The sequence below is a fragment of the Ailuropoda melanoleuca genome, chromosome 15, assembly GCF_002007445.2.
Source record: "Ailuropoda melanoleuca isolate Jingjing chromosome 15, ASM200744v2, whole genome shotgun sequence".
NCBI classification, from domain to species: Eukaryota; Metazoa; Chordata; class Mammalia; order Carnivora; family Ursidae; genus Ailuropoda; species Ailuropoda melanoleuca.
In genome coordinates, this window is record NC_048232.1 from 52,001,597 (window position 1) to 52,029,506 (window position 27,910).

The 27,910-nt window shown below is 36.2% G+C and overlaps 1 protein-coding gene across 3 annotated transcripts in view; it reads left to right on the top strand.

The window, feature by feature from the left end:
* The first annotated feature begins 8,664 nt into the window (after nt 1–8,664).
* SYT1 (synaptotagmin 1) overlaps nt 8,665–27,910 on the top strand; it is a 567,865-nt gene continuing 548,619 nt past the window's right edge. For all 3 annotated transcript variants that reach the window (XM_019797023.2, XM_011221755.3, XM_011221754.3), the window contains exon 1: nt 8,665–9,070. The gene's annotated coding sequence lies outside the window, so the exon portion shown is untranslated. The remainder of the gene's footprint in view (nt 9,071–27,910) is intronic.

The following is a 27,910-nucleotide window of genomic DNA, read 5'->3' on the forward strand; positions in this document are numbered from 1 at the left end:
CTTCTTTGATAATTTCATAGACAATATGAAACCTTTAGAGTTGCATATAAATTTTTAATTAGCTTGCCAATTTACATTAAAATTGGTATTGAACTGGATCTGTAAATCAATATGGGGCAAATTGACATCTTAACATTTACTCCTCCAATACAAGAATATGTCACATTTTTTCCATTTATCGAGGTTTCGTTAAATTTTTCAGCAGTGTATAATATTTAATGTAGAGATTACACCTGTATTTTGTTAGATTTATTTTTAGGTATTTAATATCTCTTGATGTTATAAATGGTATCATATCAAATGTCACTTCTTTTTTTTTTAAAGATTTTTTAAATTTGAGACAGCACAGCAATGGTGGGGGAGGGACAGAGGGAGAGGGAGAAGCAGACTCCCCATTGAGCAGGGAACCTGATGTGTGGGCTTGATTTCAGGTCCCTGAGATCATGACCTGAGCATAAGGCAGATGCTTAACTGACTGGGCCCCCCAGGGGCCCCTTAAAATGTCACTTCTAACTATTCATTTCTTATATATAGAAATTTATTTTTGTATATTGGCCATTTATCTAGAAAACTTAGTAAATTCATTTATTCTATGACTGTTGACAGATAGAAACATAATTTGCAAATCACATATTCTTTATTTCATATGTATCTCTCACATAGTCTTGTGTCAATGTGTCAAGGTGTAAACTGTTTTCCAGAAGCTTCTGTGTACTGGTTGGTCCAGAGGTACTTGTGTGACATATGGAAGACAGAACTAAAGCTCTAGCTGTTATTCACTGAAAGTTCATATGCTTAGATGTGGTATCAGACAGAATCAGACAGATGTGTAACAGAAATATCCTCAGTTTCTAGTTTGTCCTTGCGTCTCTCTATCCCATGTCTGGGTTTTCCCCCCCCAATAACACTCACAGACCCATAGCCAGACTGTTGGCTACAGACCTACAGAAATAAGTAAACAGGCAACAACTTCCCATAAGCTCATGTGTTAAATCCCTGTTAAACCTTAAGCTTATAATTATAAAGGATAAACAACTTAAACCTCTAACAACTTTGCAAAGAGCAAACAAACAATAAAAAATAGTGTAAGGCATTCAGAAGAAATATTTTTAATGAAGAAAGAATATGAAATAAATTTCTACCTTATGATGGGTTCCCTGAAAGAGGCTTCAGGTAGTATATAAAGAAATAGTTCTTTAAGACAATTATTTAAGGAAAAAACACTGTAATGGAACCACAAACAATTTATTCTATATTTAAAAATTAAATGTTAACTTCTGGGAATATTAACAATATAGATTGCTTAATCATTTTTTTATTTTAGCACTGTTCAATATGTGGTTTGGAAACAGACAAAATACCACAAAAATTTAAAGTATAATATAAAAAAATTCTGCATGTTAAGTTTGAGATTAAGCACATGTATTCTAATTGAGATTAAACAAAAAATCCGGTTCATTTTTTTAATGTTTCAAAAACTCATCATTTGAAATGAAAATATAAACATATGGGTTGTTGAGAAACCCATACTTAAGCAGAAAAATCAAGGCATTTAGAAAAGAATAAAACAATTATATCTAATCTATAGCCTTAGGAATAGGCAGCACAGAAAAATTAATTTCCTGGATTACCATTATTTTCTGGCCTATTGCTACCTGGTTTCTTTCTTTCTCTCTTTCTTTCTTTCTTTTTTAAAGATTTTATTTATTTATTTGACAGAGACAGCCAGCAAGAGAGGGAACACAAGCAGGGGGCGTGGGAGAGGAAGAAGCAGGCTCCTAGCGGAGGAGCCTGATGTGGGGCTCCAACCCATAACGCCGGGATCACGCCCTGAGCTGCAGGCAGACGCTTAATGACTGCGCCACCCAGGCGCCCCTGCTACCTGGTTTCTGAACTTCTCATTGACCTCCTCCAAATCAGTTCCTTGGTCTTCTGATCTGTTAGACAAGCACAGAATCTGCTCTCCATCTGCTCAACGCCACAAATGTTAAATTCTTACTTAAACCTGATACCACCAGAGGTCTTTCATCTCTTGGGAAAACCTTTACTGATCACTGAATTAAAACAGCTACCTTTGCCTGATTGCTCCAAATTTTGTTCCTGCTTACTGGCAAACCCTGAACCTAGTCCTAGGTATACTCCATTCTAGATTTGCCTGGCATCAGTGCATGCACTCATACTACCAGTGCAGACGATACAGAGAGAGAATAGGTAAAGAAATGGTTTAGCATCAGTAGAACCAGGTTACAGTCCCTGTTACCCTTAACTGCTCTGTAATTAGCAGACCTTTTAAACAATCTGACCCTCAATTGAATCCTTTGTTAAGTGGAAACAATAGAATGACATCAGAGGGCTATGAAATTAAGACGATATGGATAAAAAGACTACATAAACACGAAGTACTGCCATTATAAAATATGCTGATTTTGAGAATATTTTCATAATATTCTGAGATAGGACTGATTTTTCTTTCCTTTAGTAATATGAAAAGTGGTGATTAGGAACACTCAATATGGGATTATTACTACTGAAGTTTGAGGTATAATAGATTGTATGGGATTTTGTGAATTCCCTAGAGGAATATTTGGGCAGTATTTACATTTAAAATATGTGTGTGTGTACGTACATACCTATTGAATATATATATATATATATTTATATATATATATAAATTCTAAACAAGTGCTTCATAAATTATTGATTATAAGTAAATGTATCTCTTCATGGTATTCTTTTTTTTATAATAATTTTTTAAATTATATTATATTGGTCACCATACAGTACATCACTGGTTTCTGATGTAAAGTTCAATGATTCATTAGTTGCATATAACACCCAGTGCACCATGTAATACGTGCGTGCAATACCCTCCTTACTACCCATCACCAGCCTATCCCATTCCCCCACCCCTCTCCCCTCTGAAGCCCTCAGTTTGTTTCTCAGTCCATAGTCTCTCATGCTTCATTCCCCCCTTCTGATTACCCTCCCTTTCTTTATCCCTTTCTTCTCCTGCCGATCTTCCTAGTTCTTATGTTCCATACATGAGACAAACCATATGATAATTGTCTTTCTCTGCTTGACTTATTTCACTTAGCAGTATCTCCTCCAGTGCCGTCCATGTTGCAGCAAATGTTGAGAAATTGTTCTTTTTGATAGCTGAGTAATATTCCATTGTATATATGGACCACATCTTCTTAATCCAGTCATCTGTTGAAGGGCATCTCGGCTCCTTCCACGATTTAACTATTGTGGACAATGCTGCTATGAACACTGGGGTGCATATGGCCCTTCTCTTCACTACATCTGTATCTTTGGGATAGATACCCAGTAGTGCAATGGCTGGATGGTATTCTTTATATGAAATTAGGATCTAAGGAACTTTTTAAGCAGTGTTAAAGTTGTTGAGATTCTTGCTTATTTCCTGGTTAAAAATTTTATGCTAGAGTAATAGTACAAATGACAAGATTTTTTCTTTCTTATTCCTTTTTATGAATCCAGTCACAAATAACTACTTCCATGTCTTCAAGTCAGTGATTTAATCTCTCTGGACAAACTTTTTTTCACATAAGATGAATGAAGCAGTTGAACTATGATTTTCTATATGTCCATTAATGGAAATCCTCCAATTTCAAAGGGAATTAATATAAAATTTAATGTTGCTCTTGCTCTTTCAGCAAATTTGTTTTCACCACAATATATTCCTTATGTAATAGAGTACTTGAAAAATATATCACTTGTTTTCTTTCTAAGACCTTTAGCTAACATTAGCTCAAACTACTTTTATTTTGCCCTTGAGATAGATTCACCTAAATAATATTTTCCTTGCTAATCTCAATAGCCTGACACAGTATATTACTTTTTGAGTCACTGTCCTCCTTTTCATTTCCAATATTTTCTTAGTCATAACTTTAAGAAAAGGCTTTTGTAAAGCCACATTGAATACTGCTAGCTCTTTATTTTCTTTTCCTTGGAAATTGTAAAGTATTATAGTTCAATTATGGGGCTCTTACTCTCTGCCCCAGAGACTTGACTCCCATCTGTATTCATTTTTTCCCTCGCTCAATTCTGGATTCTCTTTATTTAACATCGTGGGTGCCCAGTTTAAAAATCCATGTGGTTAATTTCTCTTTATCTAATTCTGATACAGAGAGCCCTGATGTTTTTCCTTACCAGTTATCTATAAAATTATTAGCAGCACTGCCAGGCCAAATGATCTTGAGAAAAAGGAGAGGAAGGGAAACCAGAATGGACAGCTCCTCTGCCTTTAAGCATTATTTAAAAAAGTGACAGGGGCACCTGGGTGGCTCAATCGTTAAGCGTCTGCCTTCGGCTCAGGGCGTGATCTCGGAGTCCTGGGATGGAGCCCCACATGGAGCCCCACATCGGGCTCCTCCGTTGGGAAGTCTGCTTCTTCCTCTCCCACTCCCCCTGCTGTGTTCCCTCTCTCACTGGCTATCTTTCTCTCTGTCAAATAAATAAATAAAATCTTTAAAAAAAAATAAAAATAAAAAGAGTGATGGCTCCAGTTGTTTGCTAGAAAATAAAACACAGTGTTCATGAGCTTTTTAGCACTAGAATTAATTTTTTCTTAATTTTAAAAAGTAATATAAACTAAATTTTAATGAAAAAAGTACTTACGTGCATATTCTCTAAAAATAAAATTTTTCACTTCCCGAAAAATTACAGTCTAAAACTAACATATGCCAGATAGATAATTATTGATGTTTTATGTATAAACATGTTCTTATAACATGGATTTAATTTTGCTTTAACTTCAGTGTTCATAGGTGAGAGTGTACACCCCACTATTGGCTTAAATATACTGGACAATGGTAGGAAATCAAATCTAGAAATTAGAAATCTGAAAAAGTAGCAGTAGTAGCAGTGACAATAATGATAAAATAATAATAATGGTTAATATCTTTAAGTCCTTGATATGTGCTTGGAACTAGCACTTTATGTGCACTGCTTTTTATCCTCACAAGAAAACTTAAGGATATAAGTTGTATCTTTATGTGTATATTATAGATGAGAAAATTGACACTTGTAGGGGGTTTTGTACATTTTCAAGATCATACAGATAATTAGTGGTGAAGATGGAATTCTATCCAAATTCTTGCCCCAGAAAGCAAACATTTAATCAATTCTCTGTCCTGGAAAGAAAGAAGGAAAAAGAAAAAAAAAAACTGTATCTTGAAAGGCAATAGCAGGAAGTATATAAATATAAAATTTAAAAAATAGCTATAAATCTATAGAAACAATAGGCAAAATTTAGAAAAGTTGATTATTNCTGTATCTTGAAAGGCAATAGCAGGAAGTACAATAAATATAAAATTTAAAAAATAGCTATAAATCTATAGAAACAATAGGCAAAATTTAGAAAAGTTGATTATTTTTTTCCACAATCAAAATGATACTTATGAATGGATTTTACCAGACAACTAATGTGGTTATTAAAGTATAACGTTTAATCATATGTGAAAATCTGATTAAATGGAGCTCTATAGTACCACTGATCTACAAGGATACCCAAGCCTTTACACCAGTGTGGAGAACTTTCTTGGTGCGGCTTTTATGTATCATTTCTGTGGTCGACAGAAAGCCTTAGCTAGGTTTACACTTAACGAATTTCTAGTTTCTGAAGTTTCTAATTCCCCCGCTTGCCATAAGACACACTTTTCTCCTCAGTGCCCCAATCCAATTTAGTTTCTATTCTGATTCAGTAACCTAAAATAGATGGCAAAGGGAACATTAAAGTTGTAAATAAATGAATCCATTGAAAAATGAATAAAGAAAAATGATGAAATGGGATCTTAATCAGAGCAAAAAATGCGAAGAAAAAATAATAGTATTTTTTAAAGCAAAGAACAGAGAAGCAAAACATTAAGCAAAACAGTAATATTTTAAAAATGCCATACAGTGAAGGGATAAATTAAATGTCAGTAGCATGGAGTCTAGATTAAAGAGTATCTGAGAAATGAAATGAGAAAAGAGAGTAAAGGACAAATGACCTGATCTTTCCGTTAGTGGGGATAAGCCTGTAAAGGGCAAAGAGGTGTTGTCAACTGACATGTCAACCTAGTAGCACCAGGTAGATAGAGGTCTTCAGCCTATTCCTCAAGCTTGGGGAGAGCATAAGAATAGGAGAGAGAATAAAAATCTTAGTCTTGCAAAAACTAAAGTATATCTACATCTAGTATGTAAGTAGAGTCTTCTTAATACTCATGAACAGAAATGGTATTAATTGTAAATTTAATCTCAGTATACAAGTAAAACCCATTTCTTTTTAGCCAGTAGTCTCCTTTGAGGAACTTTGGGATACAAACATCTAATGCCATTTAAGTTGTCTAGGATTCTAACCACTGAGAGAGAATGTTTGTTGGATATGCTATGAGGTAGGGTAATAGACAGAAAGAGAAACTGGCTAAAATATTGATAGGATCAGAGACTGGAAGAGAGATAACTAAACTGGATTCATATTCTACTTACTAATTTCTTCTGAAATTAGTTTACTTGCTTCTACATGTAGCTGTTGGATGCAGCTAATAGAATCATGCAGTTTTTAATAAGTAGGATCTAGACATTGTGCTGGGAGTATTTTTAGAATAAAGATTTATTTTAAGTGGATATTATAATGATCCTCTCATACAAAGACATTTATTGGAAAACATATATTAAAGAGATAATTTATTATTCTTGTCTTTCTCCTCCTTCTCTCTCCTCCTTTTTTCCCCATCAGATACTTAAGATTGATTTTAAATTAACATCTATTACCTCAATTCTCCAACTACAAAACTATTCTAAAGTAAGATTCAAGAAATGTTTTAGAAAATGGAAGCTAAATATTTAAAATTACAGTTTTGCAGGATACACAAGTATTTGTCATTAAAAGGATTAGCTTACATCAAGGTTGTCTCCTCTTACCCTATACTTAGAATAAGGATCTTAATCTTAAACATTATATAAATAGGAGAGATTTAATTAAAACTTCAAGAAATGTGTTACTGTTAATTGAATTCTTGCTACAGTTACCTTTGCAAACCAATGTTAATGAAACTCCAGTTCAAAGTGGATGGGTTTGGGGAATTGAGATAGCTATTTATTTCCTTACCTGAGAAGCCATGATTATCTTGTCAGTAAAATAGAGAACCCAATAAGGAGAGCTCTCATTTATAGCTATTGATCAAGTTTACACAAACTGCTAGGATTTCTAAACAAAACAAATCAGAGGTTCAAAGGCCATAAAGCAAGGTCAGTGAGTGAGAAAGGGAAATACTTCTCTGCATTTTGAAAGCCTTTCACCTGTGGAGCCGAGAATGGACTTGCTCCTACCTGAAGCTAGGTTCCGCTCCGCCCCTCACCGAGCTCGCTGTTCCTTCCCCCACCCGCTGAACCTCCCAGTTCGGTATCTCTCCGTGTGGTATTACCAAGCTATAAATTGCCCTAGAGCTTAGAGACAATCAGGTCAGCGCCGCTCTCACAAGGGAAAAGCTTCTTACTTCCGAGCAGAATCGTTCAGGGGGAAGAAGGAGGAGGAAGGGAACCCATGCTTTAGTCATTACTGTGCTGGCAAGGGGTGGAGAAAGATGGGGGAGGGGACTGCCAGAAACAGCATCCCCAGCAGGGTCGCACTTTGCCCAAGTCTACAAACTTAGTGGTAGCTGCAGTGGAAACTCCCAGTGCACTCTCCGCCTGGCAGCCGCAGCTGCTGGGTGGAGTCGCGCTCCCCGGCCCCACCTATGGGACGGATCTTCCCCGGCATCGCTGGTCCACAGCACCCTTCGCGAAAAGTCTCCGGGCATCCATCTAGCAAGACTCAGATTATTCTCCCTACCACTTCCACCCAGAAACCCCTACAGAATGCAATGATTAGCCTCAGGTAGCCCAGAGGACCTCCTCCCTGTGTCTCAGTTTGAGGACACTCGTGCAGAATCCTTTCATATCCCCGCCCTGCTCTGCTTTCACAACTCCGCTGGGTCAAATGGCCAAAGACAAACTTCTGCCTCTCCTTCCCCGCTCCCACCTTTTCAAAAACCCACAGCCTGTGAACCCACACACATCGGAACTCCTAGGGTGCTGTTGCAGTCTGGGCATGCTCAGTATCAGAGCAGGTTTTGATTGAAAGTTAAAAAAAAGAAGAAAGAAAGAAAAGAAAGAAANCTCCTTCCCCGCTCCCACCTTTTCAAAAACCCACAGCCTGTGAACCCACGCACATCGGAACTCCTAGGGTGCTGTTGCAGTCTGGGCATGCTCAGTATCAGAGCAGGTTTTGATTGAAAGTTAAAAAAAAAAAAAGAAGAAAGAAAGAAAAGAAAGAAAGGGGGAAAAGCTTTGTATTATGCGGTCTCCTTCTCTTGTGCATATGGCTTGCTGAACAGGTTGCAGGGCATCCCTGCGCCTACCCAAAGGGTTTATCAGATGCCCTTGATTCCGTCTCCTTGGGATCTATCCCTCTCTTAGTTCGCCCCCTCCCCCAGCCCTCCCGAATCTCCCTCTTCTGGTCCCTGTCCGCTGTGGGGATGGAGAGACACTAACAGAACTGGGATGGGCGATGTTGGCTGAGCGGATCCACCTATTATTAGTGCGCCCGGATTGGCTCCTTGGAGCAGCGTACCCAAGGTGGAACCAATCAGGCGGTCGGGGCTGGGAGATGATGGGCGGCCGCCTCCTCGCTGGAGGGATTCCTGGAGAAGCTGCAGTGTGGGGATGCTCTAGACCGAGTACTGCCCTCAGTGTCTTTCCACTTCCTCCTCCTGCAGCGGGCGGCAGCAGCAGCAGCACTTAGCAGCGGCAACTTGAGTCTGCACCCCGGGCCAGCCCCCCAGGGTGGTGCTCAACTGAGAGGGGGGCTCAGCGCCCCAAGGGGTGTGTGTAGGGTGGGGGTGGCCAGCTGGGACCAGCTGGTGGCCCTGAAAAACCTCCCACACACCCACACCCACACACCCCTTTTGTGTTGCAGGCTGCCCCTCCAAGAGCAGAGGCAGCAAGAGGACGTGTGTGTCTTGCACAGGTCCACGCGGGGAGAGCAGTGGGGACGGAGACCGGCACCACCTTCTGGTCCTCTCTCCAGGTAAGACAGCGAGACTGGCAGCGTGGCCACCTCGGAGGTGCCCATTTGCTTGAATCCGTCCGCCAGATTTTACTCTCGGTACACTTGGGTTTGGTGGTGGGAGGCTGCGACCTGGGGAGGGAGCCCCGGGCGGCCTATTGTGAGCAATAGAATGAGCCACATGTACATCTCTTGGAAAAGCACTTTGCACAGCGCCCGTGATTTAGAGCCTGGAGTTGCTGCTGGGCATCCCCCATCTTCTTGCTCCCTCTCTCCTTCTCATTCTTTCTTCTCCGACCCCCACCCCCAATCTCAATCTCTCACCTCCCCCGCCCCTCGCTCAGTCTCTCTCGCGTCTTCACCCTCCTCCCATCCTAAGAAGGGCACAGGGTTTCTTTCTCATCCTGGAGAGGATTGCCTTTTCTCGGAGGAAAGAGGGGGGTGGTGAAGAAAAGAGAAAGATTTCTTTCTGACCCACCCCCCCCAGGAGGGGGGAGGGGTACCGAGGGTACAATACAACCTCTTCGAAAATTAGAGTACAGAAAGCAATTAAACTGAATAAAGGGAGTAGCAAGCCATCCAGCCGGGCTGTCTGAGAGGGGAAGCATCAAGTTTGACTTGATCTCCTCCTTGCAAGAGGCTGGGCCTCTTGATTCCTTCAAATGAAACAAAAATAAACCACTGATCTAACCCACTTTCAACTGCTTAATTGCTGTTGCTTTTAAGTGCTAACCATCTGACTTTTCCTGTTTCCGTCTGTCCTGTGGGGCTGACTATTTGGTATTGCCCATCAGTGATAATGTCTGAACTTTGAGGGGTTTCTCATGTAAAGAAAAATAAAATTAAAAACAGATGATTACTTTCCTGAGGTTCTCTGGTATGGCTTTTATGGGGGGGGGAATGTAAAGTTTCAAAACATTAGTAAGTGACACCAGTGTTATCAAGAGGTTTGGATTTCTAGTTTGAGAAGGGCTAATCTAGTTAGTTTTGTGTACATGTTGATTTTCACTTTATTGAATATTAGCCCTGTGGTGAAATCAAGTAACTGTTTCACTTTTGTGTTAAAGCTAATTTTGTGTATAAATTGCCAGTTCATTCTACCTTTTCTCCATGTTTGCATTTTATTGCCTGGATATCAAATTCATGCCTTGCCTGATTTTCCTTTAATGATAATATTTAGCGGATGTCAACATGGTTTCTACGCAATTTCAGTTCTGCATTTGGAAGGCACATGGAAGCTCAGTTGGCCAAGAACCCTCTTGTATTGGAACAAAGTTTAGAAAGTAATGGTAGGAAGATAGCCTTCAAATTTAAAAAATCTTAAAAGGAAAATTGTTTTTGTTCTCATGTCTTACTCTAAGAAAGAGAAGGATATCAAAACAACTATGTTCCCTGGCTCCCTGCACAATAGGTCAAGTGAAAGGTACTTGTGGGACAGAGCCTTGACAGCAGCTTCAGCGTCTAATTCCATCATCAATGATACAAGCTTTCCTTTCCTATTATTCATCAGAGACGGCTAAGTGATTATTGTCAGATGGGAGGAGGTAGAGAGAAGTGCCTAGTTGAATGTAATGGGAAAGCATTCTGAGTGGGTCCTACATGAGCAGAGAGAAGCCAGCAGATGTTAGTGTCCAGATGAATCCTTTCCTTTGATTTATCAGGGGAAATGCCAAGTTTTACATTTTTTTTATGTGCACACTTGGGATAAGAAAAGGCAATCTTCTTTCTAACTCTGTCTGCTCTTCCACACTAATTTATGTATTCCAGAAAGTATTTTTTCAGCACATATTTTTAGCATATAAGTTTATACACTGACTTAGAGAAGAGCTGGTTTCATTTACATCAATGTAATGCATATTTTCTAAACCCTTTTTCCATTTTAGTCACTTATCTTTCCTATCTAAGTAGAATTACCTAGAGTCACAAAAATAAGATCTTCTGTCTAGGGCTTTGATATTTAAATGCATTTTTTAAAAATTTAATGTAGTATCTCTGTTGAAGGCTAACTAATTTTTAGAGGTGCCACCTTTTGGATACAAGGACAAAAGGACAATCGCTTAATTGCCTCATGTGTGTACAACTGAATTAACAAGTTTAGACATGAAAAGATGTACAAAACGTAAACCCAATTACTTCCCATGTGAGCAAATTAAGATTTTGTTTGCTTATTTCTCTACTGTCTTAGGAAAGGTAGAAGTTTGGGCTTGATCTGTGACATTTATTTTCATTTCTCTTTACAAATGTTAATTATAGCAAGGACATGTGATAGAGATGCATGTAAGTATTTAGTTTTTCACATACTTCTGAAAAATTAAGCTTCATATTCTAGAAGTCAGAACTAATTCCAATATATATTGAGTGGGTTGAGAAGAGACTTGAAATGATACATTGTAGGAAATTATTTCCGTGTCATCCCACAAAATGTTCTAGTGTGATAATTTCATATAATCTTCATATTTTCTCCTTTAAAAAGAATATCTTAGTAAATCTTATTAATGTTTCAGAGCAAATATGGTAATTAGACTTTAACATATTTTTATCAGAACTAAAGTCTGCTCCTATACAGAGGAAATCCTAAAATATTAATTCCATAAAATACCACAGAATAGAGTTGTTGCAGAGTGGTATGAAGCTTCATCTCCTAACAGAGAATATTGTTCTATTTGGTCAAATGATCAGATAGTTCTAATCAAGAAATATGAAAATGGATAACATGGTATTTACATGATAAGATTTACATGTTAGGCTTGGTGCTAACTGAAAATAAAACTAGAATATAGTAGCTTGTTTTAATTATATTTGCAAAATGAAATAGAAGATTAATAAATAAAATGCAGAATGTGTTAGAAATCTGAAAGTTAATTTGAACTTCCCGTTAACCTAAAGACACCATGGACATGATATCAACTCATCTCCTTTGAGGTCAGTTTATTAAATCAATTTAGAGAAATTCACTGAACAGGTTTTGAGAACCATCAAATCTTAAAGAACTCAACTTAAGATGATTATATGAGCCTGAAATACTTATAGCTCTTATGACTTCCAGTTTGTGCAATAGCCGGGAAGAGATATCATTAATGCCAAATTGGAGCATAACATTTCTTTTTCTAATGGTAGTGATTAGATGATTTGGGGGAGGGAAAGCAGAAATAAAACAGTTTGATTACATAATGGAACAAATTTGGTCTGTTATTACAAAAAGCCGAGATCAAAGTTTGACTTTCTGCCGTAGAATAATGTAGGTGTGGGTCTTGCAAGTGTTTTTGCTAAACAATGATGTTTTCTAAAATTAAATATCTGATCTACTTGTGTATTTTTAAAATTTTTAAATGATTTGCTTTTCATAAATCCATCTGTATCAAAAGTTTAATGTATAAGAGATGCTTTTTAGCTGAATTTGTTTTCCATTGAAATTGGCCAAAGCTATTTAAACAGGAGTAAAGTATATGGCAGTGTAAATACATAAGTGTTTATCATTTAGGGATACATACACACACACACACAGACATATGTATGCATACACATGTGTATATATTTTTAAATTATGTAACTTTTTCTAAAAGGATTAGAGATTAATGGACAGTATCAAATAATCTGCTGAAGCTAGGGAGTACACCTGTAAAAAGTACCATTGAAAGAAAAATTACAATGTCTTGGGGATGCTTTTAATGGTTCTTTGGTTGAAAGCCTAGGAATACCCAGAGGCAAAATTAATGGGCGTCTAGATCTTTCCCTTTATATAACTCTTCTATGGCTTTGGCAAGAAGTTATTTTTATATGAATCATGTATTTAAAAAAATCTCTCAGTTCAAGAAGATGAACTTCTATATACAGGTAACATGCTGAAGTCATATTTTCACATGATTTGGACATAATGGAGGGATAAACTTTCTGTTTTTCTAAGGCTCCTATCAGGTGTTTCTTTCAACTTTTGCATAAAGGTAAACTTGTTCCCAGTTTTTACATAATTGAATGGCATGGTTATCATTGCTTTTTCAGGTAAGGGGGTGTGGATTGGTATCTTTAATAATTACTCTAGGAATGACAAATATTTTTTGTAATGTTTTTGAAAACTTGATTTAAACCTCTCCATTAAATGTGGCCATTTTTTTAAAGCAGGGATTTAATTTCTCCAATTAGAAGAAGACAGTATTTTTCCTTTAGTTTCTCTGTCATTTTAAGAGCCCTTGAAGAACTATTTTATATTGACTATAAGATAAACTATGGTAGCAGGGCATATGAACGTCATTCTACTCACGTGTTAGAGGAAAAAAACTTATTTTAAATTACCTTGCAAATATATTAATGCTATCTATTGTAGGTAAGAAAGCATGTTGTCCTTTCTTGTATCTATGAGTACAACTTTAACCTTTATTGTTTTTTTTTAAAAAAACTATCATTTTAAAGTGTACAACGAGAAATATGCTATGTTGTCAAGAGACTAAGCCCTGGAGAAGCTATTTGTGTCGCTTTAAATAGAATTATAGAGGTCCTTTTGCAAAGAAGCCTCCGTTTAAAAACGTTTCCTTAATTTAAAAGCAATATTTAAGAGAGTTCTAAAACAAATTAAAGCCCAATTTAGAATAAAAATAACATTTTTATAAAAGTATTAGAAATAAATTTTCTGCCAGATCTTTTAAAAATGCAAAGCACATTTAAAAAATTATTTCTCTAATTTCTATAATTTTTATATTTGGTTTAATTATAAATTTTACTTGTATATAACTAGTTCTTATTCTCTCTGGTCTTCTTTTGTCTTTACGATGTTCACTGCTTGGAAGTTTATGTGGCATGCTGTTTCCATAATTTACCAGTAATGTAAATGAGGGGAGGTCAGAGTTCATCTTTTTGGTTATGGCTATTGTGGAGGTACAAAGAAAAAATACTGGTCATTCCTATATTGGTCTCACATGTAGTATGTTGAACATACTAATTATACACATAGGGAGTAATTTTGTTAAAGAGGAGCTCTGGAAAATTGTAAAGCAGATGAAGATAATAAACGCCCTTTATTTCTTAGCTGTTTGTACAAAATCGGAGCTGGAAAATTTCCATGCAAATGAGAATGGCCTTTTTCAGCTAGTATAAGAATCTGGTGAAACTATTTGGTTGAGGTAAAATTTCCTAACAGCCACGCAAGACAATATTTCATTACACATACCGGAAAACAACCCTGCTAGAATAACCCCAAATACTGTGGGTAAGACACATGGCTAAGTGCCTCAGTCAGGAATTAATTTTTGTTTGAAATATCCAATTAAATCCAGGTATTGTACTGAAACTTGGGTCTTACCTCAACCCAGGGAACCTATTTCTCTGTGAAATGTAGCTTTGCTTTTGATTCTAAACAGCGTAGAATTCATATAATTATTATATTTTGCTAAAGAATATTATGAGTAAAAGGAGTTGGATTTTTTTTTCCTTCAATAGGTAAATGTTTTCTTTTTTTCCCTAAATAATTCAACTAGATAATCAAGGACAAAATGCACATAGGCACTTAACCACGAACAGAATCACAGAGTTACTTAAATGGAGAACATTCCTATACTACAATTGCTTAAATAAGACACACTATTTCTTGGCCTCCTCCCACAACCTCCTTGACTACAGCATCTTTTCAGTCATGTGGGAATTGAGGGCAAAGGCAGGCAAGATCACCTTACACCTCTGATGAGAATTCCCCAGGTGTGGCCTCCAGGGGGCAGTCTCTTGTTTTTATCTGAGGTCCGTTTCCTCCCTCCACCAGCCTTGTGGCCCAGACTTCACTGGAGCTTGGAAGCAGGTAATTGGATTTACTAATTGCTACTTAGAGATTTGTGGGCATATTCTCATCAACACGAGGGCAAAAACACATGAAATACTCAGACAAAACATACACAGCTATACCAAAGTTAGAACTAACACTTTTAAAATGTGATGTTGGTCTTCTGTGTTTAACGATAATGGATAACAGGGCTTTTATTTCATGTAATTTCTTTTCATTACTCACAAATGATCCAAGCAAATGGTGAGATTGTTAAACTATGAATCAGTGTAACTTTATGCTTATTAACACCAGCGGATAAAGCTGGAATTATTGTTAAAAAGAATTTCAGATTCTTGGATTGGCTTTAGTACTTCTGAAATACATACCTGTGTCTTGTTATGGAGCTTTTAAGCATTTACATAACTCATCCTTAGCATCACAGATAATTGAGAATTGGTTTGCTTTTCTATGGAACTTCTGGATATTATTGTAAAACACCACCGAAGATTGCTTTTAGGATGGATTATTAATAATCTATTTTCTGACATAATTTTATGTGAGCATTACTGTCACAGCAGCAGGCTGGACTTACAAAAATGTCAATTTAGAATCGTGTGCTCTCTCTCGAGAAGGAGAAAGAGCCAATTAATTGTATTTTTTTTCTTCATGATGTACTGTACCCCAGTATTCTAGCAAAATAAACAGTGGATAGGGCCTTGTTCACCACCTCTAAAATATGGACACCACTTACTTGAGAAAAAAAATCATCAACAATTTTTTTTGGACAAATAACTTAATGACTTTTGAAACAAGGACAGGTGGTATAACACAGGATACAAAGGCCTACCTGAGCGTCTCTAGCCATCAGGCTTTGAGTTAGCAAGATTATTAAGAACAGTTGACACAATTTCTCAGGAGAAAGACAAGGTAGCAAAGCATTGAATCTGTTTCTGACTTAGACTGTCTGCCAGATCCTGGTTTACAAGGCTGGCTTTCTGCCTAATCCCCAGCATTTTCATCAGATTTGAGGAACGAATAAAGTGAACCATTGGGCATTACAGCATATTTCTAGAGCACCAGAAACTCTTCTATAAATAGAATAACATCACCATCCTATTTTAACCAGAGTCCAAACTCCAAGGCCACAGTTTTTATATTTAAGTATATATAAATCAGACCATTATATGCCTAAAAATGCTTGAGTTTTATCTGAGTACAGGAAATTCTCATGTTAAAAGCCTAGTTAACAGCATGATAGTACATGTATCTATGTTTAGTATTTTTATTAAAATTATAATGTTGCATTTAAAAAACCAAGCAATCACCTTGAGATCTATCTAACAATTCAAGAAAGTGACATGTCAACAAAAAGCCAACATACTCCTAACTTGGCCAAAACTGCTCTGCTTTTAAATTGTGAAAACCAAACAAAAAGACAAAAAATTACTTGATATGCAAGTTTCCAATTTTTCTTTTTTTATTTTTTTTTATTTTTTTTATTTTTATTTTTTTTAAAGATTTTATTTATTTATTTGACAAAGATNTGTTGCATTTAAAAAACCAAGCAATCACCTTGAGATCTATCTAACAATTCAAGAAAGTGACATGTCAACAAAAAGCCAACATACTCCTAACTTGGCCAAAACTGCTCTGCTTTTAAATTGTGAAAACCAAACAAAAAGACAAAAAATTACTTGATATGCAAGTTTCCAATTTTTCTTTTTTTAATCAAGATTCGTAGGTTCTTTCCAAGCCACTTCTAGACACCGCAAAATGAATATTGATGATAGTGGAGAGCCAACTCCTTCAGGAAACAGTAGACAAGTTCTTTTACGGCTTTGAGAATCTGTTTCATCGTTTATATATTGAACACATAGCGACAGTTTAATTTCTCTTGACTTCTGGACCTTTAGATCTGTATGCCTTGAAGCATATTACTACTCACTGACAGCGTGGAAGAGATTTGCTCAGCTCTCCGGCTAAGAGTAATCTCGTAACTCCCTTGCCTTTCCTTACATTTTCTTCCTTCTTCACATCTTCCCTTCCTACCCTCTCCTTATTCTTCCTTCTTTCTTTTTTCTATCTTAATGAAGTATCTTCCTATAGAACTGGGAGCTCTAGGGTCCATACTAATCTCTACCAGCTGGATTTATTTTTTTTTGTCAACAAACAAGAAATTTAATTTGTATACATTTTAGGTTAGCTTCACAAAACAGCTGTATAGATAAATAAGGGAGCATCCTCTTAATTTGTTTATGGAATGTGCCGTGGTTTGAATGTTTTTAAGGTCTTACAGGTAAAGTCCAGCCTAATGGTGATTTCTAGAATAAATTTAATTACAAAGAGATAGAACAATAATGTTTGAAAGTCCCAAAAAATGGCATGTCCTATTAGGTACTTTTTTTCCTGTTTTGTTCTTCTAATGATAACAATTAAATTGCTGTTTTCATGACAGTTATACAGCACTGTATTTTTAAAGAATTGCATTGCCTTACTGGATTTTGATGAAGAGTTTCTCCATTTTACAGATGTGATAAAAGGGACTAAGAAGTTACCTGCTTGTGATTACACACTTAGAGAGCCTTTTATAATTTTCACCTACTGAATCATACTGCCTCAGCATTTAATAAAGAAAAAAAAGTATTTTTTTCAAATTTTCTCAATATATATGAACTAGTTTGCTATTTCCTAGCAAAATTAGAAACAAACATCTGACGTCACTAAATTTGGATATACTCTATTCATATTGTAAATACAGGGAAATTTTAATAGACTATCATTATTTTTGTGACCCTAACTTTGCAATAGACTGTGTTTTTATTTTAAAATTATTCAAAGGACAGTCTTCTAAAACGTAAGAGAAGTCACTAAGCCTGAGTCGCTAGGCTCAGTTGTCCCTTAGTCATTGCTATTATCACTGCAATATGAGATGTCATCACACTTGTTTCCTTATCCATAAACTACAGAGTCCTAAGCCACCTCCTAAGTGCACAGAGATGTGATTGAGATAATGAGTGTTGTAGCTTTACCTCAAGTTCTCCATCCTCATCTCTCATTATCTTCCTCATTCTCACTCACACACACAACGTGTTACTGCTTCCTGAACCTAATATTAATGGAAGTTGTTCAATCTATTGATGCTTTTCTCTCTGTTATTCCAAGATGAAGAATGCTAAGCAGGGAACATATCCAAGCCCCAATTATTATTCAGTCCTAATGTGAAGTCCATCAATTGGCAATTCTTAGTGTGAAGAAATAAACACATTTGGGAGTGATTGCCAAGAGCCATACACATTGCAATGTGGACTAACTTAATTGACTCTCTAGCTTATCTGATACAAGGAAACAGGAGTTTTAATTGGGAAAGGCCTATAGAAAGACTGTAAGATTAATTAGAGCATAGGAGAGGTATTTATGGAGATTTTTGGACAAACACAATTCTCCCATTCTTACTGCACATCATGCACTTTTCTATGTACTTGCTATGCTTCACTCTATTTAATATTTACAATACTCTTAAGAGGTTGGTAATTTGTAATTTTTTAAATGAGGAAATTGTAAGACCTATGACTGGTATGTAGTAGGATATGGATTCAAGCCCAAGCAGTTTATTTATAGAACCAGTACTCAACCATAAGCAATCATATCATCGCTAAGATCCTCAGTGGAAGAAGGGGAGCAAATGGTGACCAGAAAATAGAGATGTCTAAAAGAAATTGAAGAGTCACAGGCAAACTTAATCCGCTTCATAGTTTGAGTCAATAAGGCCATCATGATGATGTGATAAAAGCATGAACTTAGAATCTTATAGATACAAATACCTGGGTACAAACACCTACCCTGTCGTGGTGAGCTTCAGTAAAATGTTTCACTGCTAGAAGTTTCATTTCACCAGCAAGAGAAATGTAATGATGTTTGCAAATTGTCTCATACTCTGTTAGTGGGTGACCGATCTGACTGACCACCCTCGTCACCCATTTTTATTAGGAACTCTTTCACTTGCAAAAATTCCACCTAACTCAAAATGATTTAGGAAAGAAAAGGGATTTTAGAGCTCATGTTACCATAAAGTTCAATAGTATTTTGGATTTAGTCCTAGCTGGAAATCGGAAATCAAACTGTATGATCCCTACTCCCTCCCCGCCTCTCGTTTTGGTTCTACTTTCCTCTACCCTCACTTTATTTAGACTCTGCCTCTTTGTTTACAGTGGTGGGAATGCACCAAGTGACAATAGGGTTATAGGGTTATGTAAGAAATCGTTTTGGTTCTACTTTCCTCTACCATCACTTTATTTAGACTCTGCCTCTTTGTTTACAGCGGTCGGAATGCACCAAGTGACAATAGGGTTATAGGGTTATGTAAGAAATCTCAATGTGAAGAGAACATCTTTTTCGCCAAAAAATTCCAGGATAAGCTTGATGGGATCAACTTGGGTCACTTGCCGTAACCCATGAAATAGGATATTTATCTAGGCTGAGCGTTGTGTCATCCCTGGATTTAAAAGTTGGACATAGCATTACTTAACTAAATGGAAAGAGTTTTGCTGTTATGAGAAGGAAAATGACTAGATTCAGGGCAGCCAAAAGCAGCAAACTTCCAGTTCAAAAGCTATAGGTGCTGACCCTGAGAAGGGATGCCAGCTGGCCTTAATGCTGCAGCAGGCTCCTGGAGAGCCCCTGTTGCTCCAGACCCTTCCCCTCAGTTGGTGCATCAGGGGAAGATCCAGGGACTTCAAGGGAAAGGTTCATAGTAGTTGAGGTTGTTCAGGGTCGTGGCACTCAGAGGCACTCAATGGCCGTTTACCAACAAGTATGGAAATAGTAATTTGACAACAGCTATGAACATATCTGTGTGGAAAGGCTGAAAATCAGAGGCTGAGGGCCAAGTTGAGTGTCATTTAATTCTTTTTGGGGCCTTTACTGCCTTTCTTTCTCTTTTTTAATATAGTAGGCAGATACAGAACTTGAGGATTCTTAAATTCTGAGCTAAGTAGAGCTCAGAACAGCCAACTGAAGATGTGTACAGGGCCAGCTGTGCATCTCAGGTCAATACTTCAAATTTCTGTTGTATGTGTGTGTGTGAGGGGTTTGCTTCAAATTTATAACTACACTATTGCCCTAACCACCTATATATTGCTACAGATGCAACAGAATGAATTTGCACAAAAATATGACACATTTTCTCTTTGCTGTACCCCAAAATGAAAAGGAATTATTTAGGAATAATGTGTACTTCTTCAGGAAGTACCAACATGTTTTGATTACATGCCAGGCAGGCACTGTTTTGGATGCTGGGAATCCGGAAGCAAACACAACAGAAACGCTTCCTGCTTTTAAGGCAGCTTGCATTCTAGGGAAGATACAGATAATGAAAACCAACATCAACAACAGCAAAACACAACTAAGGTGCTTTCAAAAAGTGAGAAATGCTATAAAATAATAAAATAGAACAGGCGAGTAAATAAAGCAATACTGGGGACTCTGGTCAACTAAAACTATGTTTAAGTTAAGGCATTAAAAGGAGAAGGGGCCAGCTACATAAAAATCCGAGGAAGAGCACTGTAGGCAGAGGAAACTGGGTGCAGTAGCTTTGCAGAAGGAATGAGTTTTGTCTGCTCATGGAAGAAACAGAAAGCAAATATAGCTGAGTGTAAAGATACTGGCTTCATGGGTTGAACTGTGTTTTAAAATTTTAATTAGAACAATCTTTACACATGGTTAAGGAAATTTTCAAAGCAATATGATCATATTATAACCTCAATATCATTTAAATACATGTGGTATCTCAAATCTGTGTAATACATTTCCAGTCTGTGTTCATAGGCTTATATTTTTAAAAAATGATTTTCTTTCTTACTTACTTACTTACTTATTTATTTGACAGAGAGAGAGAGAGAGAGAGCACAAACAGGGAACAGCAGAAGGAGAGGGAGAAGCAGACTCCGCTCTGAGTAGGGAGGCTGATGTGGGGCTCGATCCCAGGACACTAGGATCATGACCTGAGCTGAAGGCAGACTCTTAACTGACTGAACCACCCAGGCGCCCCACAGGCTTGCATTTTTTTATGGTTACAATCATGGAATACATACATTTCCACCCTGACTTTCAAAACACATTCTTAGATGTCTTACAGGTGTATATTTTCATTCTCCATATTCATCTTTAGAAGTATAACTCCTTTTCTTTTGTGGCATGTATTCCTCAGACACTTTCCATATGTCTTTTCTTGAATCTTGATACCTTTCTTGTTTTGCCCTCCATTTCTAAGGGAATCGCATACATGGCCTACCCCCAATTTTATTATTTCTCTGAATTTAAGTGAACACCTTGGCTTTTTATCACAGTAATGATTTTTTTCAATGTAATTTCCTTTTGAGTATATATTTGATTATATCCTACAAAACTCTAATTTAGATTTTGAAACAAAAGTAAACAAACACTGGAAACATAATGAAACAAATCATTTTGTGTCGATTGTCATTTAGACAACACGGGTCTCAGAGCATTAACCGGAAATTATTTTTCCTTTATCTAGTTTCATATCCTGATTTCAAGAACTCAATAACCCAAGTCTACCTAGGTCACTTTATGATAGTAAACCGGGTGCTGACAGAGGTATATTAACTTTTGTGAGATTGCAGTACCACTCAATACACCACAGTGGTAATGAAGTAATAATTAAAGCCTCAATCTTAAATGGCCTTCTTTTTTCCCCGTAAGATTCCTCTGGACATTATACTCTGATAATAACCTATTTTGAAAATGGAGTTTTGTTTGCTGAAATCGCACAAAATGACCTCTGTGTGAATATAGCAAGAATATTATGATAAGTATTATGATCAGTATTCTGGTCAATAAGTGTTATGCTGATTTCCTTATCTGTGGAAACAGGACTCTTTTGTATCCCATGTATTTTATGTTTTAGTACGTAGTACATACACACTTGCATGTATTTGGATTGTTTTAAATATTGTGCCACTAACTGCAAGTGTTTCAGGATTTTGCAATGAAAAAAAATTTTTTTAATCATCTCTGACTTGGCAGTGCCTGAGAAACAGTTGGAAGAGAGTGTTCTATAGATTATTANACTTAAGATGATTATATGAGCCTGAAATACTTATAGCTCTTATGACTTCCAGTTTGTGCAATAGCCGGGAAGAGATATCATTAATGCCAAATTGGAGCATAACATTTCTTTTTCTAATGGTAGTGATTAGATGATTTGGGGGAGGGAAAGCAGAAATAAAACAGTTTGATTACATAATGGAACAAATTTGGTCTGTTATTACAAAAAGCCGAGATCAAAGTTTGACTTTCTGCCGTAGAATAATGTAGGTGTGGGTCTTGCAAGTGTTTTTGCTAAACAATGATGTTTTCTAAAATTAAATATCTGATCTACTTGTGTATTTTTAAAATTTTTAAATGATTTGCTTTTCATAAATCCATCTGTATCAAAAGTTTAATGTATAAGAGATGCTTTTTAGCTGAATTTGTTTTCCATTGAAATTGGCCAAAGCTATTTAAACAGGAGTAAAGTATATGGCAGTGTAAATACATAAGTGTTTATCATTTAGGGATACATACACACACACACACACACACACACACACAGACATATGTATGCATACACATGTGTATATATTTTTAAATTATGTAACTTTTTCTAAAAGGATTAGAGATTAATGGACAGTATCAAATAATCTGCTGAAGCTAGGGAGTACACCTGTAAAAAGTACCATTGAAAGAAAAATTACAATGTCTTGGGGATGCTTTTAATGGTTCTTTGGTTGAAAGCCTAGGAATACCCAGAGGCAAAATTAATGGGCGTCTAGATCTTTCCCTTTATATAACTCTTCTATGGCTTTGGCAAGAAGTTATTTTTATATGAATCATGTATTTAAAAAAATCTCTCAGTTCAAGAAGATGAACTTCTATATACAGGTAACATGCTGAAGTCATATTTTCACATGATTTGGACATAATGGAGGGATAAACTTTCTGTTTTTCTAAGGCTCCTATCAGGTGTTTCTTTCAACTTTTGCATAAAGGTAAACTTGTTCCCAGTCTTTTACATAATTGAATGGCATGGTTATCATTGCTTTTTCAGGTAAGGGGGTGTGGATTGGTATCTTTAATAATTACTCTAGGAATGACAAATATTTTTTGTAATGTTTTTGAAAACTTGATTTAAACCTCTCCATTAAATGTGGCCATTTTTTTAAAGCAGGGATTTAATTTCTCCAATTAGAAGAAGACAGTATTTTTCCTTTAGTTTCTCTGTCATTTTAAGAGCCCTTGAAGAACTATTTTATATTGACTATAAGATAAACTATGGTAGCAGGGCATATGAACGTCATTCTACTCACGTGTTAGAGGAAAAAAACTTATTTTAAATTACCTTGCAAATATATTAATGCTATCTATTGTAGGTAAGAAAGCATGTTGTCCTTTCTTGTATCTATGAGTACAACTTTAACCTTTATTGTTTTATTTTTTAAAAAAACTATCATTTTAAAGTGTACAACGAGAAATATGCTATGTTGTCAAGAGACTAAGCCCTGGAGAAGCTATTTGTGTCGCTTTAAATAGAATTATAGAGGTCCTTTTGCAAAGAAGCCTCCGTTTAAAAACGTTTCCTTAATTTAAAAGCAATATTTAAGAGAGTTCTAAAACAAATTAAAGCCCAATTTAGAATAAAAATAACATTTTTATAAAAGTATTAGAAATAAATTTTCTGCCAGATCTTTTAAAAATGCAAAGCACATTTAAAAAATTATTTCTCTAATTTCTATAATTTTTATATTTGGTTTAATTATAAATTTTACTTGTATATAACTAGTTCTTATTCTCTCTGGTCTTCTTTTGTCTTTACGATGTTCACTGCTTGGAAGTTTATGTGGCATGCTGTTTCCATAATTTACCAGTAATGTAAATGAGGGGAGGTCAGAGTTCATCTTTTTGGTTATGGCTATTGTGGAGGTACAAAGAAAAAATACTGGTCATTCCTATATTGGTCTCACATGTAGTATGTTGAACATACTAATTATACACATAGGGAGTAATTTTGTTAAAGAGGAGCTCTGGAAAATTGTAAAGCAGATGAAGATAATAAACGCCCTTTATTTCTTAGCTGTTTGTACAAAATCGGAGCTGGAAAATTTCCATGCAAATGAGAATGGCCTTTTTCAGCTAGTATAAGAATCTGGTGAAACTATTTGGTTGAGGTAAAATTTCCTAACAGCCACGCAAGACAATATTTCATTACACATACCGGAAAACAACCCTGCTAGAATAACCCCAAATACTGTGGGTAAGACACATGGCTAAGTGCCTCAGTCAGGAATTAATTTTTGTTTGAAATATCCAATTAAATCCAGATATTGTACTGAAACTTGGGTCCTACCTCAACCCAGGGAACCTATTTCTCTGTGAAATGTAGCTTTGCTTTTGATTCTAAACAGCGTAGAATTCATATAATTATTATATTTTGCTAAAGAATATTATGAGTAAAAGGAGTTGGATTTTTTTTTCCTTCAATAGGTAAATGTTTTCTTTTTTTCCCTAAATAATTCAACTAGATAATCAAGGACAAAATGCACATAGGCACTTAACCACGAACAGAATCACAGAGTTACTTAAATGGAGAACATTCCTATACTACAATTGCTTAAATAAGACACACTATTTCTTGGCCTCCTCCCACAACCTCCTTGACTACAGCATCTTTTCAGTCATGTGGGAATTGAGGGCAAAGGCAGGCAAGATCACCTTACACCTCTGATGAGAATTCCCCAGGTGTGGCCTCCAGGGGGCAGTCTCTTGTTTTTATCTGAGGTCCGTTTCCTCTCTCCACCAGCCTTGTGGCCCAGACTTCACTGGAGCTTGGAAGCAGGTAATTGGATTTACTAATTGCTACTTAGAGATTTGTGGGCATATTCTCATCAACACAAGGGCAAAAACACATGAAATACTCAGACAAAACATACACAGCTATACCAAAGTTAGAACTAACACTTTTAAAATGTGATGTTGGTCTTCTGTGTTTAACGATAATGGATAACAGGGCTTTTATTTCATGTAATTTCTTTTCATTACTCACAAATGATCCAAGCAAATGGTGAGATTGTTAAACTATGAATCAGTGTAACTTTATGCTTATTAACACCAGCAGATAAAGCTGGAATTATTGTTAAAAAGAATTTCAGATTCTTGGATTGGCTTTAGTACTTCTGAAATACATACCTGTGTCTTGTTATGGAGCTTTTAAGCATTTACATAACTCATCCTTAGCATCACAGATAATTGAGAATTGGTTTGCTTTTCTATGGAACTTCTGGATATTATTGTAAAACACCACCGAAGATTGCTTTTAGGATGGATTATTAATAATCTATTTTCTGACATAATTTTATGTGAGCATTACTGTCACAGCAGCAGGCTGGACTTACAAAAATGTCAATTTAGAATCGTGTGCTCTCTCTCGAGAAGGAGAAAGAGCCAATTAATTGTATTTTTTTTCTTCATGATGTACTGTACCCCAGTATTCTAGCAAAATAAACAGTGGATAGGGCCTTGTTCACCACCTCTAAAATATGGACACCACTTACTTGAGAAAAAAAATCATCAACAATTTTTTTTGGACAAATAACTTAATGACTTTTGAAACAAGGACAGGTGGTATAACACAGGATACAAAGGCCTACCTGAGCGTCTCTAGCCATCAGGCTTTGAGTTAGCAAGATTATTAAGAACAGTTGACACAATTTCTCAGGAGAAAGACAAGGTAGCAAAGCATTGAATCTGTTTCTGACTTAGACTGTCTGCCAGATCCTGGTTTACAAGGCTGGCTTTCTGCCTAATCCCCAGCATTTTCATCAGATTTGAGGAACGAATAAAGTGAACCATTGGGCATTACAGCATATTTCTAGAGCACCAGAAACTCTTCTATAAATAGAATAACATCACCATCCTATTTTAACCAGAGTCCAAACTCCAAGGCCACAGTTTTTATATTTAAGTATATATAAATCAGACCATTATATGCCTAAAAATGCTTGAGTTTTATCTGAGTACAGGAAATTCTCATGTTAAAAGCCTAGTTAACAGCATGATAGTACATGTATCTATGTTTAGTATTTTTATTAAAATTATAATGTTGCATTTAAAAAACCAAGCAATCACCTTGAGATCTATCTAACAATTCAAGAAAGTGACATGTCAACAAAAAGCCAACATACTCCTAACTTGGCCAAAACTGCTCTGCTTTTAAATTGTGAAAACCAAACAAAAAGACAAAAAATTACTTGATATGCAAGTTTCCAATTTTTCTTTTTTTAATCAAGATTCGTAGGTTCTTTCCAAGCCACTTCTAGACACCGCAAAATGAATATTGATGATAGTGGAGAGCCAACTCCTTCAGGAAACAGTAGACAAGTTCTTTTACGGCTTTGAGAATCTGTTTCATCGTTTATATATTGAACACATAGCGACAGTTTAATTTCTCTTGACTTCTGGACCTTTAGATCTGTATGCCTTGAAGCATATTACTACTCACTGACAGTGTGGAAGAGATTTGCTCAGCTCTCCGGCTAAGAGTAATCTCGTAACTCCCTTGCCTTTCCTTACATTTTCTTCCTTCTTCACATCTTCCCTTCCTACCCTCTCCTTATTCTTCCTTCTTTCTTTTTTCTATCTTAATGAAGTATCTTCCTATAGAACTGGGAGCTCTAGGGTCCATACTAATCTCTACCAGCTGGATTTATTTTTTTTTGTCAACAAGCAAGAAATTTAATTTGTATACATTTTAGGTTAGCTTCACAAAACAGCTGTATAGATAAATAAGGGAGCATCCTCTTAATTTGTTTATGGAATGTGCCGTGGTTTGAATGTTTTTAAGGTCTTACAGGTAAAGTCCAGCCTAATGGTGATTTCTAGAATAAATTTAATTACAAAGAGATAGAACAATAATGTTTGAAAGTCCCAAAAAATGGCATGTCCTATTAGGTACTTTTTTTCCTGTTTTGTTCTTCTAATGATAACAATTAAATTGCTGTTTTCATGACAGTTATACAGCACTGTATTTTTAAAGAATTGCATTGCCTTACTTGATTTTGATGAAGAGTTTCTCCATTTTACAGATGTGATAAAAGGGACTAAGAAGTTACCTGCTTGTGATTACACACTTAGAGAGCCTTTTATAATTTTCACCTACTGAATCATACTGCCTCAGCATTTAATAAAGAAAAAAAAGTATTTTTTTCAAATTTTCTCAATATATATGAACTAGTTTGCTATTTCCTAGCAAAATTAGAAACAAACATCTGACGTCACTAAATTTGGATATACTCTATTCATATTGTAAATACAGGGAAATTTTAATAGACTATCATTATTTTTGTGACCCTAACTTTGCAATAGACTGTGTTTTTATTTTAAAATTATTCAAAGGACAGTCTTCTAAAACGTAAGAGAAGTCACTAAGCCTGAGTCGCTAGGCTCAGTTGTCCCTTAGTCATTGCTATTATCACTGCAATATGAGATGTCATCACACTTGTTTCCTTATCCATAAACTACAGAGTCCTAAGCCACCTCCTAAGTGCACAGAGATGTGATTGAGATAATGAGTGTTGTAGCTTTACCTCAAGTTCTCCATCCTCATCTCTCATTATCTTCCTCATTCTCACTCACACACACAACGTGTTACTGCTTCCTGAACCTAATATTAATGGAAGTTGTTCAATCTATTGATGCTTTTCTCTCTGTTATTCCAAGATGAAGAATGCTAAGCAGGGAACATATCCAAGCCCCAATTATTATTCAGTCCTAATGTGAAGTCCATCAATTGGCAATTCTTAGTGTGAAGAAATAAACACATTTGGGAGTGATTGCCAAGAGCCATACACATTGCAATGTGGACTAACTTAATTGACTCTCTAGCTTATCTGATACAAGGAAACAGGAGTTTTAATTGGGAAAGGCCTATAGAAAGACTGTAAGATTAATTAGAGCATAGGAGAGGTATTTATGGAGATTTTTGGACAAACACAATTCTCCCATTCTTACTGCACATCATGCACTTTTCTATGTACTTGCTATGCTTCACTCTATTTAATATT